Source organism: Girardinichthys multiradiatus, chromosome 13 (assembly GCF_021462225.1).
Source record: "Girardinichthys multiradiatus isolate DD_20200921_A chromosome 13, DD_fGirMul_XY1, whole genome shotgun sequence".
NCBI lineage: Eukaryota > Metazoa > Chordata > Actinopteri > Cyprinodontiformes > Goodeidae > Girardinichthys > Girardinichthys multiradiatus.
This window is the reverse complement of record NC_061806.1, coordinates 629,090-646,711: the sequence shown is the minus strand read 5'-3', so window position 1 is coordinate 646,711 and position 17,622 is coordinate 629,090.

Here is a 17,622-nt window from a genome sequence, read left to right as displayed (position 1 = left end):
AAGGTGTGGAAGAATTTATAGAAGCTATTACAGAACTCAGAGGAAGCTTCCATCTTAATGGCAGAGAAATGCTCCAGTGTTTTACCCAGCTGTTTGGTCATCGCTGGTGCAGAGTAGCAGGAGGTTTCACTGGATGTGATGATAATGGTGACATACTAGCACATAATTCACTAGATTTAAGGGACGCCTTACGTTTACTCTTTGAAAGAATTCGAAGAGTTTATATACAGACAGCAGATTATGGTAAAATCTCACAATGCAAACAGAAGGAGGAAGAGGACCCACAAGATTTCTTGGATAGGATGAGACGTGTTTTTAGAGCAAACTCTGTTATACCATATGATGAAGCAGAGGCAGGAGCCTATCAGCAACAGTTGAAGAGAGCCTTTTTGCAAGGCCTTAAAATTGAACTCAGACGGTATATAGATAAACACTGGGTTCATCAAAATACAGGAACTGTTACACAAGCTTTAGAGTATGCGCAGCACGCTCATAAAACACAGAAAGATAGGAAGACAGATACGTTTGGAATGCAAGACCGTTTAATGGCTTTGCATCGCTCATGGGCGAGCGGGCAAAGAGGACGGAGGGGATTTAGAGGTCACAGAGGAGGAGGAGGAGGGCCACAACACACCTACACACAGAGCAATGTGTGTCTGAGGTGTGGAAAAATAGGGCATTATGCTAGAGAATGTAGGACAATTTTACAAAACCCTGGCGCAAGAGATGAAAACTGCTGGATCTGCAATGAGCCAGGACATTTTGCAAGAGAATGTAATGAAAAGCGGGTGTATAACCCCAACTCTACCCAGAATTGACAATTACAGCCACAGCCCCCACCTCCTCCCTCTCAAACTGTTTCTTTTACGTGTTTACTGAATCAGGGAAAAGTTCCCTTTCACGTTTTAAATAACGTTTGATTTCAACTTCAACTTCATAGACTCCAATGCATTCCTAACGTGCGGTTGGCTCTATTCAATAGACTTCTATGTAGAGGAGACCTTACCATGAGAGTGAATGGAGTTATCAGAATGCTGGTTTGTAGTGTATTAATAAAGTTTGACTGACTGACTTATCTGACTGTTTTGTTGACATTCTCTTTAGCACAGCTCCATCTAGTGGATGCATAACGCAACCCCAGTCAAACGTTTGACTGCAGTAGCTTCTATTCTATGCGCCTTATAATCCGGTGCGCCCTATATATGAAAAAAGTTCTAAAATAGGCCATTCGTTGAAGGTGCGCCTTATAATCCGTTGCGCCTTATAGTGCGGAAAATACGGTACATTACCTAAGTGCACCAGTAACAATAATAGAACCTGAGACAAAACTTACTTGTCAGGCTCCCGTTCTGATAAGTCAAAAATGTCCAGTAAACCTGTTGGGAAGAGATCTTATGCAAAAGTTGCATATAAATATAGTATCAACAGAAACAGGTATGAAAGCTGTAGTGGAAGAAGATGCCCTAGTCCTAAATGGACTCTCACAGCCACATTATTACTGGTCCCTCGATCTAGGCCCCACACCAACAGCTTGAGAACTGCTGAGGAGAACCAGAGAAAAACAAACTTCCCAGGAGGCACAGTACATGCTAGATACTGAACTCCATGTAACCATGAGATATAAAAATACTGCAGGGCCAGATTATCAGTATGATACTCTTTTTCACAGAGAAAATAATCAGACTGTTACCATACAGCATCTGTATGTTGACCCCAAAACAGAGAAATCCTCCACCTAAATCATACTGTCAGGAAAACAGCTTCAACAGTTTAAAGGCAGTACACCTCATCTGTCATTAACTAAACCTGTGTGGGGTCAGTGGAAAGAATTAGAAAACTTTATACAGCATGCTGAAAGAGGGAGATATGAGGCATTAACAAGCTCTGACTGGAAAGTAGATCCTAACACAGGAATCTGGAAACTCACTTTAGGGTGGATAGTCAAAGTTCATCCAAAGACACATTTGGATGAGGCAAAGTGACAGATACAGGGCCTAGCTGAAAGCAAAGAGAGCAACAGGCACCCTGCCTTAGCTGCTGTCCCACCTGAACTGTGGTCCCAATCATCGACTGATGTAGGACTTATAAAGGGGTTTCCACCATATAAGGTTAAATTAATATCTGAAGAACGGCCAGTAGTTTGCCATTACCCCTTGAAGCCAGAAGCTGAAGAGGGTATTAAGCCAGTAATACAGGATATGTTGAAGTCAGGAATATTAAGGGAAGCACCTGATGCTACATGCAACACACCTATCTTTCCAGTGCAGAAAGCCAGCACAGGAAAGTGGAGGATGGTTCAGGATCTTAGACCGATAAATAAAATAGTGTGACATGTGATTCCAGACGTCCCGAATCCACATACATTACTGCATTCATTAACCCCAGATAAAAAATATTTCTCAGTCGTAGATCTTAGCAATGCTTACTTTACAGTACCACTGCATGAAGAGTCACAGCATTTATTTGGCTTTCAGTTTAAAGGGAAAAAATACACTTACACCAGACTACCACAAGGCTTCAGTGAAAGTCCACATGTATATACACAAGCCTTAAGATACTCTATGAGCACCTGTGAGGTGCCTGAACATAGTCAAGTCCTGTTGTATGTAGATGATATTCTCATAGCTTCAGACACTCAACAACACTGTGAGGAAGCTACTATAACAGTTTTGAAACATCTCTACCAGACGGGGCACAAAGCCTCTAGGGATAAACTGCAGTTTTTCAAGGAGAAAGTGATTTATTTGGGACATATGTTATCACAACATGGTCGTTCCCTCCTAAGTAGTAGAAAAACAGCCATACAAGAAGCCCCAAAACCACGAACTAAACAACAAATGATGTCCTTTCTGGGACTGTGTAATTTTTGCAGAGAATAGCTACCAGACTATGCAGCCATTGTACAACCTTTGCAATCTATGATCTATGGCAAAGACATGACTTTAAAAGACAAAATCATATGGACTAAGGAAGAAGAAGTAGCATTCACAGAGCTAAAAAATCTGCTTCAAACAACAGTCACCTTAGCTCTGCCGGATTATAGCCAGCCTTTCACACTTTGTGCAGATGCATGTAAGGGTTATATGAAAGCTGTATTAACCCAACCATTTGGCTCCAAAAACAGACCTTTAGCATTTTATTCTAAAAAACTGGACTCTGTGGCATCTGGATTTCCAAATTGTCTGCAGAGCTGCATCGCAGCAGCAGAAGCTGTGAAGCAGACAGTTGAAATTGTGTTGTGCCACCCACTCACACTGAAAGTTCCTCATTCAGTGTCACTTATATTGCTACAAACTTCACTTCCTTTCTTGACTCATGCAAGGCATATTACGTTGACCTCATTGTTACTCTCACAACCAAATATAACTCTGCAAAGATGTGGTCCACTGAACCCTAGCACATTAATTCCAACAGCAGAAGATGGGAAACCACATTCTTGCAAAACAAAGGTTGAGGAAGATACAAAACCTAGGCAAGATATCTCTCAGACCCTTCTGGAAAACTCACAAATAATCTTTGTAGATGGATCAGCATCAAAAGATGAATATGGAAAAAACAGAGTTGGTTATGCAGTAACCACTGAAACTAAAATTATAGAATCACAGGCCCTGCCCCATACATGCTCAGCACAGACTGCAGAGCTGTATGCTGTTATCAGAGCATGTGAATTACAGGTCATTCTCAAAATATTAGCATATTGTGATAAAGTTCATTATTTTCCATAATGTCATGATGAAAATTTAACATTCATATATTTTAGATTCATTGCACACTAACTGAAATATTTCAGGTCTTTTATTGTCTTAATACGGATGATTTTGGCATACAGCTCATGAAAACCCAAAATTCCTATCTCACAAAATTAGCATATCATTAAAAGGGTCTCTAAACGAGCTATGAACCTAATCATCTGAATCAACGAGTTAACTCTAAACACCTGCAAAAGATTCCTGAGGCCTTTAAAACTCCCAGCCTGGTTCATCACTCAAAACCCCAATCATGGGTAAGACTGCCGACCTGACTGCTGTCCAGAAGGCCACTATTGACACCCTCAAGCAAGAGGGTCAGACACAGAAAGACATTTCTGAACGAATAGGCTGTTCCCAGAGTGCTGTATCAAGGCACCTCAGTGGGAAGTCTGGGAAGGAAAAAGTGTGGCAGAAAACGCTGCACAATGAGAAGAGGTGACCGGACCCTGAGGAGGATTGTGGAGAAGGGCCGATTCTAGACCTTGGGGGACCTGCGGAACCAGTGGACTGAGTCTGGAGTAGAAACATCCAGAGCCACCGTGCACAGGCGTGTGCAGGAAATGGGCTACAGGTGCTGCATTCCCCAGGTTAAGCCACTTTTGAACCAGAAACAACAGCAGAAGCGCCTGACCTGGGCTACAGAGAAGCAGCACTGGACTGTTGCTTAGTGGTCCAAAGTACTTTTTTCAGATGAAAGCAAATTCTGCATGTCATTCGGTAATCAAGGTGCCAGAGTCTGGAGGAAGACTGGGGAGAAGGAAATGCCAAAATGCCAGAAGTCCAGTGTCAAGTACCCACAGTCAGTGATGGTCTGGGGTGCCATGTCAGCTGCTGGTGTTGGTCCACTGTGTTTTATCAAGGGCAGGGTCAATGCAGCTAGCTATCAGGAGATTTTGGAGCACTTCATGCTTCCATCTGCTGAAAAGCTTTATGGAGATGAAGATTTCATTTTTCAGCACGACCTGGCACCTGCTCACAGTGCCAAAACCACTGGTAAATGGTTTACTGACCATGGTATCACTGTGCTCAATTGGCCTGCCAACTCTCCTGACCTGAACCCCATAGAGAATCTGTGGGATATTGTGAAGAGAACGTTGAGAGACTCAAGACCCAACACTCTGGATGAGCTAAAGGCCGCTATCGAAGCATCCTGGGCCTCCATAAGACCTCAGCAGTGCCACAGGCTGATTGCCTCCATGCCACGCCGCATTGAAGCAGTCATTTCTGCAAAATGATTCCCGACCAAGTATTGAGTGCATAACTGTACATGATTATTTGAAGGTTGACGTTTTTTGTGAGATAGGAATTTTGGGTTTTCATGAGCTGTATGCCAAAATCATCCATATTAAGACAATAAAAGACCTGAAATATTTCAGTTAGTGTGTAATGAATCTAAAATATATGAATGTTAAATTTTCATCATGACATTATGGAAAATAATGAACTTTATCACAATATGCTAATATTTTGAGAAGGACCTGTATATGAAGGAAAAATCCTAACCATTTATCCAGACAGCCAATATGTATTCGGTTCTGTTCACCATTTTGCCAAAATATGGGAAAATAAAGGGTTTAAAACATCAGCTGGAACAGAATTGACACATTTTAATCTGTTAAAACGACTGCTGTTAGCTATCCAGCTACCTGCAAAAAATCAGAATCAGAATCAGAAAAGCTTTATTGCCAAGTACGTTTTTGGACATACAAGGAATTTGTTTTGGCGTAGTCGGTGCAATACAATACAAATTAAACAGTATAAACATATCTACAATATAATATAAATATATGTGCACAGTTTTAAGTGAGTGAGAGTAAGTATAGAGCAGTATAAGATGCACTAGCAATACAACAGTGCAGTTGATCATTGTGCAAGTATGGCAGTGCAAGTAAAGCAGGAGTCCAACCTGAGTGTTAATGTAACGCATAGAGTTACAGTTTACAAGTGTCCTGTCAGCAAAAAAAAGGGGGGGGAAGGGGGAGTGTCAGTGTGGTTTCCGGGCTTTGTTAACAAGGCTGGTGGCAGATGGGAAAAAACTGTTCTTGTGGCGTGAGGTTTTGGTCCGGATGGACCGCAGTCTCCTGCCAGAGGGGAGAGTTTCAAAGAGTCTGTGACCGGGGTGGGAGGGATCAGCCAGAATCTTCCCTGCCCGCTTCAGGGTCCTGGAGGTGTACAGTTCCTGGAGCGACAGTAGACTGCAGCCAATCACCTTCTCAGCAGACCGAATGACACGCTGCAGCCTGCCCTTATCCTTGGCTGTAGCAGCGGCGTACCAGATAGTGATGGAGGAGGTGAGCTCTTTGTAAATGTAAAGCGCATCTGATGCTGACGTTGACAGATATAGCGGGTTAAAATATTATTTTAGGGTTAGAAAAGTATCTTTAAAAGGGTGATAACTTAGTTCATTTGATACTTTCCGGTTAATTCTTTTAGAGAAACAAGTTATCTTTCGTCGTGGAATATTCAGGGTCAATTATTCTAGTTATTAAAAGTTATTAAAATGCAGAGGAAGTTACAACATCTCCAAAACTCAGCACTAACCAAGTGTTTCTATGTTATTCTCAGGACAGATCTCATGAAGGAGCATTTTTAAAACCCAGCGAATGCGTAAAACCTGATGGGTTTCTCCTTCAGGTATTATTTTCTGTTGTCAGATTTTGTATCCCATAAGTCTAATGGGTAGAGACCTCATTAAAACAGGCTTAGTTCTACTGCAGATGGTCTTCATACAGTCTCTGACACAGTATTTACAGTTTGGTGCAGTTTTTGTCCGCAAGTGTTAACTGACGCTTATGGAAAGTACAAATTCATTGTTTTTCACAGCAGCTGCTGGGAAGAGGTTATATTAGGTTTTTCTTCCCTCTTCTGATTCATGCAGCGTGTTGATTTACACTGTACCTTATATCAGGTCCTGACAAAAACTATGAAAGGCTTGGTTCTGCAGTTTCCTTTTTTCTCCCTTTGGAGAAGGAAAGGAAACCTAATCAGTTCTGTGTCGCATAGAAATATTAAAACACTTGTTGTTTTCTAAGATATCACCAGCTAAAATCTTTAAAAACTTTTGAGAGTAATTGGTTTTGTTAAACACATTTCCCTTGGTAAAACAAACCTTTAAAATGAGAATGAAAAATGGGGTTATTTAGAAAGAATCTGATTGGACAGTGGTACCACACAAAAATTAAACTAATCTCATGCTTCCTAAAAGACTCTGCATGAAAAGGCCTTCAGAACCGTGGAGTTATTTTCCACCACAGTAACAAGTTTTTTAAGGATGCTTTTTCTTTATTTTAAAACAGATCTGGTTTTTGTTTTGTTTTTGGCTTTTTAGCAAAATGTTTGTCTGAAGCTTCTTATGAACTGTGTTAGAAGCAAATATGATCTGAGGTAAATTAGGAGCTGTGAACTAATAATTTTAAATCTGATTATGGTCCAAGCAGAAACAATATATTTAGCCTTCAATCTTTGCAGAAAGTTAACACCATTGTTCAATGCAGTAGTACTCAACTTGTGGTTCCTGGACTCCTGAAGCCCGTAAGCCATAGATTTTGGGTCCATAAAATTAAAATATTTAATTAAAGGTAGACCGATTACCTATTAAAATAGATCTAAGACAATGATGGGTTCCAGTCATTTGATTGCTTTGAAATGCAATTATACTCAAAATTTCTACTCTGGGGAACACAGATTGGGGTTGAAGAGTTTAGTTTTGGAACCAAGGTTAGGATTTTTATAACAGAATAAAGACAAGTAAAATCCTTTATTTTAGGAAAAGAAAAGAAATAAAGGCCCTCTTAACAGTAAGAGGATGGTCGGCTCAAACTCAAGTCTCCTTGTTTGATTTCTTAGGGTTTAAAGATTAAAGGAATACATAGGAGTACAAAGGTACACAAGGTGATTTCAGATTACTAAGAGATAAAATATTGGAACATTTATCAGCATTTGGATTATTAAAGAGGGGTTCTAGTAATAAGTTTTCCCCAACTCTCAAAATTTTAATAGCCAAATTAAAGAAAATTATGTTTGTTCTTTTTGAAACATTATGTGGGAAAAAGTGCAGTTTGGAGACAAGCTTCTTATCTTAATTTCTGATTAAGTCAAACACTGCAGTTTTTTTTAGTTTGGGTATAACATAAAAATGTCAACGCTGACTTTTCTAATTTCCCCTCGGGGATCAATAAAGTATCTTTGAATTTGAATTGAATTGAATTAAAATACTTCTTTGCATTTAACTTGAAATTCTGCAATACAGCTGCGATCAAATTGAGCCAAACAAAAAGAGAACTATAACAATAACTCTCAGGATTGTAGTTATTATTATAGAGTTACATTACAAAGAATTAGCAAAAGGTTTCAGCATCAGTAAATTTGGATTCATATAAGAGAAAACTGTTGCTGTGCTTCTAAATACTTTTTTGGACTATGTGCACTCATTTTTTGAAAAAGGATCCTGAAGATTGTCATAACAAGATTGATCAATTACAGCATTAAAATATATGGTTGAGAAAACATATTCTGAAAAGAGATTGTTAAAAATTTCTTTGAATTCTTGAAGCTTCAAATTTGACCATTTGTCTGTCTTTGATGTTTTGTCTTTGTTTGTTGGACTGAATGTTTGTTTATATGTTGCATGAAACAATAATCCATGTTTAGAATAATGTTTCTAAATCCTAGATTGATTAAAACTTTGAGTTTTCAGGAGAGTTAAGAAGCAGCTTGTTTCTGAGGTAGGTGCATGTTAACAGTTTTGCAGTTTAAGTTACACTAATGTGGGATGGGATGAAGAAACTGTGGGTCCGCCCATAGGCTGTCAATCAAAAGTTAGTTCTTCCTGACTCCGCCCACCTACCAGGTTGGTTCATGCCTTTGTTGTCATGGTAACGCTCAGCATCTCCTTTCCTGAGTTTTAACACTGTTTAAGAGACAATAGAATCAAAATGCTTGTAGTGATTGTTGCCTTAATAACATGTTGTTGTTTTTTTTGTATAATAATTAAAGATGTAGCATGACTTTTAGATTTATGTGTTTTATTACTAAAAGGTTAATGAAATTGTTTAAACTAGTTTGAAGAATTAGTTTTGCATACAGAATCATTGGTGATTTATTAGATTGACAGTTTCCCTGGTACCATTAAACTAGCTGACAGTTCAAGATATGCCAAAAGTAAGGAATATATTTTTGATAAAGAATCTGAGTCATGACTTTATACTTGGTGGGAATTATTTATTAGATTCGAATTTGTAGGGTTTATGCATCTGAATTACATTAGATGTCCATTAATCTAAAACGTATCTTCATACAAGACAAATCAGGATGATATGTGACTAATTTCTAAGTGAAATATTGATGAACTGAATAACTAAAGTTTCTGTTTTGTTGTTAATGGAACTGAATTACAGTTAAAAACATCTGGATTTTCTTTATGTTGCTTTTGTTAAATTCATAGAGACACATAGTTATGTCAGAATTCATTTCTTTGGTTCTATGTAATGTGATCTTGGTTACTGGAACATTTTTGTTCAGACTTTTTGCTGAATTGTCGCATGGAAGTTTTAGCACTCATGGGAAAAAGGGTAGCTCATACCTCCAGTGAGGACTTAGTGACAATGCGAGAGAGATGTTGTACTTTGTTTCTATAAATGGTGCATAGCTTCCTAAGACCACATTCTGAAAACCTCTCTGAAATTATGCTGTTGATTCTTTTGTGAAATTTTACATCTCCACAGATTAGACCATTTTTGAAATTCTTTGTGGGTTTTCTGAAACTATGAAATATTGACCTGTAATCAGACCTTCCTCAAACATCATGTCACATTTTTGATATTCAGAATATTTAGCTGATGGTCACTGCTAGTATATCAGGTGAAGTCAGAAGATCAATTCTTTTGATTTTGTTGGATGTTTTGATGAAGTTCATGTAGTTAAGCACTTAGGTTTGAGATTAGGACTTTGAATTGAAAATTAGCCAAGTGTTGTGAAGGCCCTACCTATTGTTCTCACTTATATGAGATTGAGACAAAGGACACAGGCTAATCTCAGTCCTTTTGAAGTGCTGTGTGGCAGGTCTCCTAATTTGGACATGGGGATATTTCCAAGATAATTTTCTTCCACATCTTTGTGTGAAGATAGGATGTTGTTTTACTGTCAAAACCTGTCCACTGTGTTTTCTCAAGTTTCACAGATGGTGAAGGCTGCATTACCAGAAACAGCCACTTCCACCCTCCAGTCCTTTATTCCTGGCGACTGGATTCTGGTCAGAGAATCTAGGAGAAAACACAGGAAGTCCAGGCGCTGGAATGGCCCATATCAGATCCTACTAGACACCCAGGAAAGCTGCAGGAAAGCTCCAGCTCCTCCAGCTTCATCTGGCTTCCAGGATACAAGTCATCTTCTAACTGGATCATCCACGGCCTGAAAGGTGTGAGGACAGCGGACCACCACAAGACAAAGAACTGTAAGCTGATCACTGGCGAGTGATTGAAGAGGTGGTTGAAAAACACTGTTCTTACAAGGGCACAATAATCCCTTGGGCAGTGCAACGTTATTTCAGAATCTACTTAAGGCCATCGCATTGCTTGAAAGTTAGAAATAATAAGGTCATTTGCCTCACTGCACACACACCACAGTGAGAGCGAAGACCTCTACACATTGCACATGACCTTTCTCTGGATGATGGACTGGTGACGTCTGCAACAGAGAGACAGTCAAATATGCGCCATGATGCTTATTCTCCTTAATTTCTTAATATTTGGTGGCTACTAGGCGCTCCTTTGTCTGGACAGCAAGGGTCAGCCAAATTCTTTTCTCCCACTTTGACAGCGAAACTGACTCTGAGGAGGAAATCTCGGATGCTTTTATCTAACTTTTATGTTTATTGCTTGATATTTATCATTATGGTATTATTACAAATTTGAAATGTGTTCATTTCCACCGTTGTTTAGTTGGACTATGGAAGCCTAACTTCCAGCAGGTTAGAGTTCCTGTTTCTAAATATATTTCTAGAGGAGCTTCCTACGACCGCCCACCTGTACCAGACTGGTAACAGGGCAGCTTGAAGCCACTCAGGAGAGACAGCAGGATTTTTTTTGTTTTTTTTGTTTTTTTAAGTTGTGTTTATTATTTGTTTTCTTTGAAAAAAAAACTGTTTGCTTTCTTTACCAGAAGAAAGGACATACCACTTCAAGGTCACGATGCAGCTATATGGAAGATGGTCTGTTCTGATGCTAATGATTGGTATTGCCAGTATTTTTATAACTCTTGTGTTCATTTGGGAAAGGTACAGCAAAGACAATGTGTGGTAAATCTGACTAATAATACTCATCAGCGGATTCGAAGAGAAATCCATCACTTTTCTGACTACTATGATCATGCTGATTGATAGGTATTATTTAATCAACTCAGAGGTAAGGAAAGACACAGAGTCAGTTTTACTTGCAAGGGTAGCTGTGCACTACAGACTACGAAGTATTAGCCCCCTCTCTCTTTATTTATACATGCTTGGTCACACAGTTCAAACATCATTCAGAGTGGGTGTGTGTGTGTGTGTGTGTGTGGGGTCAGAAAGGTTAGGGTTCATGTGTCTTGATTTTAGAGAAAGGAGTGAGGATCGGTGCCAGTCCCTAGATGTTGCTGATAATAGCATAACTCACCCTTCTCTCTTATCTCTTTGTCTATGACATGTGGGGGAAGAAAGCACTTAGAGCAGACACAAGTGATAAACAATATAAAAAGTCATAAAACCCTAACACTGATAATGTTTGGTGGCAACTGATGCATCAAACTGTGAGGAAGATAAGAAATGACAGTTGCTATGTTTGTTGTTTGATTCCACTGTTCTTATTAATACTACTTTCTTTCCAGATAGGCAACATAACCGGTTGGTGGAGGTCATTTTTCCTTGGGTGAGGAATTATAGTGTAAGGGAAAGCAGAAAAATGTTAGTAGATTTTCTAGTGAGACTAATTTAACGTGTGCGTCTACGGGAACTCTTTATAGTATTCAGGGTATTAGAAATCCGATTAAAGGTCCACATATTTGTATTACACAGGAGGAAAGTAGACCTTATTTCCTTGGGAAGACAGTAGATTGCGAAGCTATTATATCTGTTTTATGTGCTTTAATCAACAGACATAAATTTGAGTCATGTCCTATCAGAACTGATCCTTCTACTATTTCAGAATCTTTGGCTCCAAATCTCTTTGTGTTGACTCTTAATTTTACAGCCTTGCCGGATGGCGGTTAGTTGTATGGCCAGGCAGGTAAATTAACCAGGGTTTTTGTTACTTTTCCTTTATGAGATGGGTACTCATGTCCTCAGAACATGGGTTGGATGTGTGGACATAAATTATATCTGTATCTGCCCGGTACTTGGTCTGGAGTATGTTATCTAGCTCATTTACTACCTACAGTCACAACTTATACTTCAATCAGCCTAAGCTATTAGAACAATGAGTTTGCAAACTAGAATGGCTTTGGATTATCTGTTAGCTGAGAGGGGTGATGGTTTTGAAGAATTTGTCTTTAGTTGTGATTATCTTGTAATCAGAAGAAAGGAGTGTGATGGAAATTCTTGCAGTAGGCATTCCACAGTGTATGACCTTTGGTTTACCTCACTCCAGTTAACATCTGTGTTAGAGGAGGAAGCTGTAAAAGCCATTATCAGAAGTTTAATGGTTAAGGACATTTGTTACGGTGATGCCTCGGGGAGAGTAGATGGTTGTTCCTAGGTAACCTTCTCACCTCTGAACCCGAGAAGGGTCTAGGGTCGTAAAACACAGACTCTTTGAAGTTGAGATAACACTGTCATGTTCTGGTATAAATACTGTGTGTAAATGTTGATCGGGGCTCTGTTTCAACTGACTAACCTCAGTGACAGAGTCATTCAAATGCTGAATGCATTTGAATAAAACTTATAAAGACAAAGTCTGGATTTTCTCTTGTTATGAGTCAACTTCTACCCACTTTGATAAGACAATTCCACAACAATACACACAAAGGAATTAACTAAATATGACAAGGCAAAGATGGTTGGAAGGAGGATGTGTTGTTTTGTAACTTGCCCTAGATTGACATTACTACCATGTGCGTCCTCACCACTGCACACTATTGATGGTAAGCTCTTTTCAGAGAGCCGGCTCTTTTGATTCCCGATACTTTAAAAAGTATCAAAATGAATATTTATAGATGGGAAATTTGTAATATAGCTGTATGCGTCAAATAAATTATCTACCAGAGAGCTGTGTGCAGGCTGGTGTAGTATTGTGTTGGGTTTTCTCTCACTTTTTCTCTGCAGGGCTGTAACAGGCAGATGCAGCTCCGCAGCTGGAGCACATCGAGGCTAATCAAGGAAGAGTTCAAAAGCAACAGGAACCTTGAAGGAGGCATCAGATTGTTAGTTCTCTCGGAGTGGTAATCAGACCAGCAGACTAACTTTAGTTTCTCTGTGTAGATCTAAATACTTAAGTGAGTTTGTAGTTCTTTGCTTCCAGAAAACCTCTGAGGGTTCAAGCCTGGGTTTTTCCCTCCCAATGCCCTGAGTCCATATTCGTGATTGGCTGGAATTACTTCGCAGTGTTAACCCAACCGTGAGTCTTCCTCCTGTTCCTGGAAACCACAGACCTAAGGAAAATACGAACTGCTCCTCATGATTACCTACTTCAAGCTCACCTGCCTGTTCACCCTCCAACCCCACATGCTACCTTCTGGAAAACAAAAAAGAGAGACTCTGCTTCAGCATAACAACAGCTCCTGTCTACCTCAGCTTCTGTGATTTAACTCACCTCCTCATGGAAATCCCTCTTCCGCTGCAACATTAGGATTTCTCCACAAGTTTCAAAATATCAAATTCTCCATACCCTCCTTAATCACTTTTCTCTCCTCTTTAGTGCACAGAACAGCCAAAACAGGAAATCCAGACGTTCCTTCTGCTTCTCCTGTTCATCAATAAATTTGTCAAATCATAACTTTGTCTCCGTAATTGTTGCCTGCACTAGAGTCACTTACTCAAACATTATAACACTATCTATATCTCAAATGAATAAATGCACAAATATTTTTTTTATTTAAATTGTTAGTAATTTATTTCTAAATTGCAAATCAAAATCACTCAGGGGGGCTAACACTACTAAGATAAAGATGATTGGTCCAATCATCCAATCATAATTGGTAATTAGATAAAATATCTAAAAACACACCCAACCCCAAGTACATAGATTTAGCTAGCTGCACAAGGAAACTGCAACAACTAATTGCAGCAAACTCAAAGAAGTAGGTGAAGATGTTGAGGGACAACCTAAGAATATTCAAAATTTCAGAATCGCTTTGCCAGTAGATTGAAATAGCATCCCTCAAACTGCACACCTTTGTAAGGAGGAACCTCCACCACCTGTTTTGAGGCGTTCCAGCCCTTCACCACTGATACATAGACAAGCAGTGTTAGACCGCACAGTAGAGAGACTAAAACAGTATGGATTGCCGTCCTGCATGCAAAACAGTTCATGGTTTTCACACAAGATAAGCCACAAAATGTGAATTAAATTCAAGAGCTGTATTTAATTGAAAGGTGTTCAAAGGCTGTTTGGGAGGTATTAATGGAACCTGGGTTCCCTCGCTGTGCCACATTCAAATATTTCCTCATTTATCTCTGCTTGTGGTTTGCCTGTCAGTCTGCATTTCCTAAGTAATAACTATAGATTCTTCCTTTGCATATCCCTTGGTGCTGTCACTCTTTTAGTATAAATCATGGGATTCAGCATAAAACACAGTAAGCAAAGTTTATTCATCTTACCTTTTCCAATCTCTTAGCACTTAGGAATGAACCTATTGTCACTGCCAGCATGCCTTGTGTTTTATTTATACATAGGCTCTGTGGTAGATAATTTATTTGAAGATGTGTTCAGGGTATTGCATATGGGGAGGGCCTAACGACTGATCCAGAACAAAGACGAGACAGTCTCATAACAAGGCAATGAACACACGACTTTACTTGCAGAGTGTTCTTCATATATTATGAGGCCCACGTTTAGCTCGGGAGACTCTGTTCTGTTCAGTCTGTCCCCTAGGAGCTTTGAGTTGACGCTCACTGCCTCCTCAGCATGTGCTGTTGTCGTTTGTTCATCACATCCCATCACAGCCCATTTGCCTCTTAGTTAATCCAGTCCTACAAACCCCTTAAAGTCTTTACACTCTCAGTATGGAGAAATAGATGTATTAACTGCACGTCAGCACAGACTGCCAGAAAAGAAGCAATCAACCAGAACATTAAGCAGCGCTGCAGAAAAAGAAATAAGCATTTATTGACTTGTACCTTAGACAAAATCTGTGACTGCTCATAATAACTGTCATCTCGTCATCTCAGAGAAATGACTGAAAATGGAACTCAAGCCTGAGGAGGGAGACACACACTGAGAGTGTGAATGTATTACTGCACATTAACATCCTTTTTGGAACACTCCTCTGGGAAACTTTAGTGAAATCCTGTTTGGATTTATTGCTTCACTGAGTCACATTTTAATCACAGGGCCATGAATCCATTTTTACTTGGGTTTTCTTCTATAGAGAAGAGTTAGATCTACATATAGTCATCATTCATCTACAGTGCCTCGCAGAAGTATTCATTCCCCTTGTAGTTTTCTACATCTTGTCACGTTACCAATAAACTTTAAAATATTTTGGGGGACAGGGTTATTCACTTCAACTCAGTTGAATTATATAGTGCCAATTCACAGCACATGTTGTCTCAAGGCAGTTTACAAAGTCAATTCAATCAAATCATACAGATTTCAAGTCAGGTACATACATTAACTTTAATCTTAACTATCAAACAATGAAGTCAGATTCAGTTTATTATTCAAATTGGTTAATAAAAGGTTTCCTTAGATAGAAAACTTATCAGATTATATGGAGTCAATGACTAGCAACATTCACTCCTCCTGGATGAGCAGGTAGCGACAGTAGGCAGTCGCTTGTATTGACTTTGCAGCAATCCCTCATACTGAGCATGCATGCAGTGACAGTGGAAAGGAAAAAACTTCCTTTTGACAGGAAGAAACCTCCAGCAGAACCAGGCTCACCTTACCAGCCATCTGCCACGACCGACTGGGGGTTTGAGAGAACAGAGCAGAGACACAAAAAGAACACAGAAGCACTGATCCAGGAGTACTTTCTATTGGAAAGAAAAGTAAAACATTAATGGTTGTAGCTCCTTTAGTGGCTTCATCTTGGAAAAAAAGACAACCAAACAGATGAACTCTGAGCCAGCTTTCAAGTCTAGAGTATGAAAGAGAGCACATGCAGTTGGTCACAGTAGAAGTTCAGCCAATAGCTATGTCTAGGAGAGACAGGGTTAAACACTGAATGACAGGGCCAAGTGAATCATCTGTGGAGAGCTTTAGTTGTTGGCAGCAGCAATTCAGCCAATGCCCCTCTCCAGGAAAGTCTCACAGCTAAACACAGAGCCAGGCCAGGTGTAGCTTCTAGGAAGAGAAAAAGAGAACATAAAGATAAAAGCTGAAATAACAGCAAACAATACAAAATTGGGGAGTAGTATGAGAATGTAGCACAATGAGGGAAAGTGGTCATTATGTCCTCCAGCAGTCTAGCCTATAGCAGCATAACTACAGAGATAGCTCAGGATAACCTAAACCACTCTAACAATGAGCTTTATCAAAAAGGAAAGTTTTAAGCCTAGCCTTAAAAGTAGACAGGGTGTCTGCCTCACGGACTAAAATTGGGAGCTGGTTCCACAGGAGAGGAGCCTGATAACTAAAGGGTCCGCCTCCCATTCTACGTCGGTTTCAATGGTGCAAGGAGCGCAAATCTTGGGCTGTGGACAATGTGAAACATGTAATGTTCTCTGATGTTTTCCCCACATCCAGGAGAGTTACGTTGTGGAGAAGCCCCAAAGAAGCGTACCACCCAGACTGTTGCACGCCCAGAGTGAAGCATAGGGGTGGATCAGTGATGGTTTGGGCTGCCATATCATGGCATTCCCTTGGCCCAATACTTGTGCTAGATGGGCGCGTCACTGCCAAGGACTACCGAACCATTCTTGAGGACCATGTGCATCCAATGGTTCAAACATTGTATCTTGAAGGCAGTGCCGTGTATCAGGATGACAATGCACCAATACACACAGCAAGACTGGTGAAAGATTGGTTTGATGAACATGAAAGTGAAGTTGAACATCTCCCATGGCCTGCACAGTCACCAGATCTAAATATTATTGAGCCACTTTGGGGTGTTTTGGAGGAGCGAGTCAGGAAACGTTTTCCTCCACCAGTATCACGTAGTGACCTGGCCACTATCCTGCAAGAAGAATGGCTTAAAATCCCTCTGACCACTGTGCAGGACTTGTATATGTCATTCCCAAGATGAATTGACGCTGTATTGGCCGCAAAAGGAGGCCCTACACCATACTAATAAATTATTGTGGTCTAAAACCAGGTGTTTCAGTTTCATTGTCCAACCCCTGTATGTTTGTCACAGTTGAGTTTTGGAACCTGCTTCTGTTTATTGTTTTAGAGGTGGTGCTATGTTCTGGTTTCTTCTGATTGTTTTATTCTGTTCATATTGCTTTCTGGATTATGTTCTATTATTGCTAAGTTTTGTTTGATTATGTCCGGGTAGTATTTAGTTCCTGCCATGCTTTGTTTTCAGTCTCTGTGTCTGTTAAAGCAATCAGCTTCATTCGGCCCACCTGCACCCTGTCAATCAGCTTTTGATTTTCACCTGTGTCTCGCCATACATATACACCCTCATTCTGTTCATTCCTCATGGAAACATTACGGATCACTTGTCTTTGTCACAGGTTTCAGTTCATGCTGTTTATGCCAAGCCTGTCTTGCCTGCCTGTTTCTGCCACCACCTGCTGAAGTGA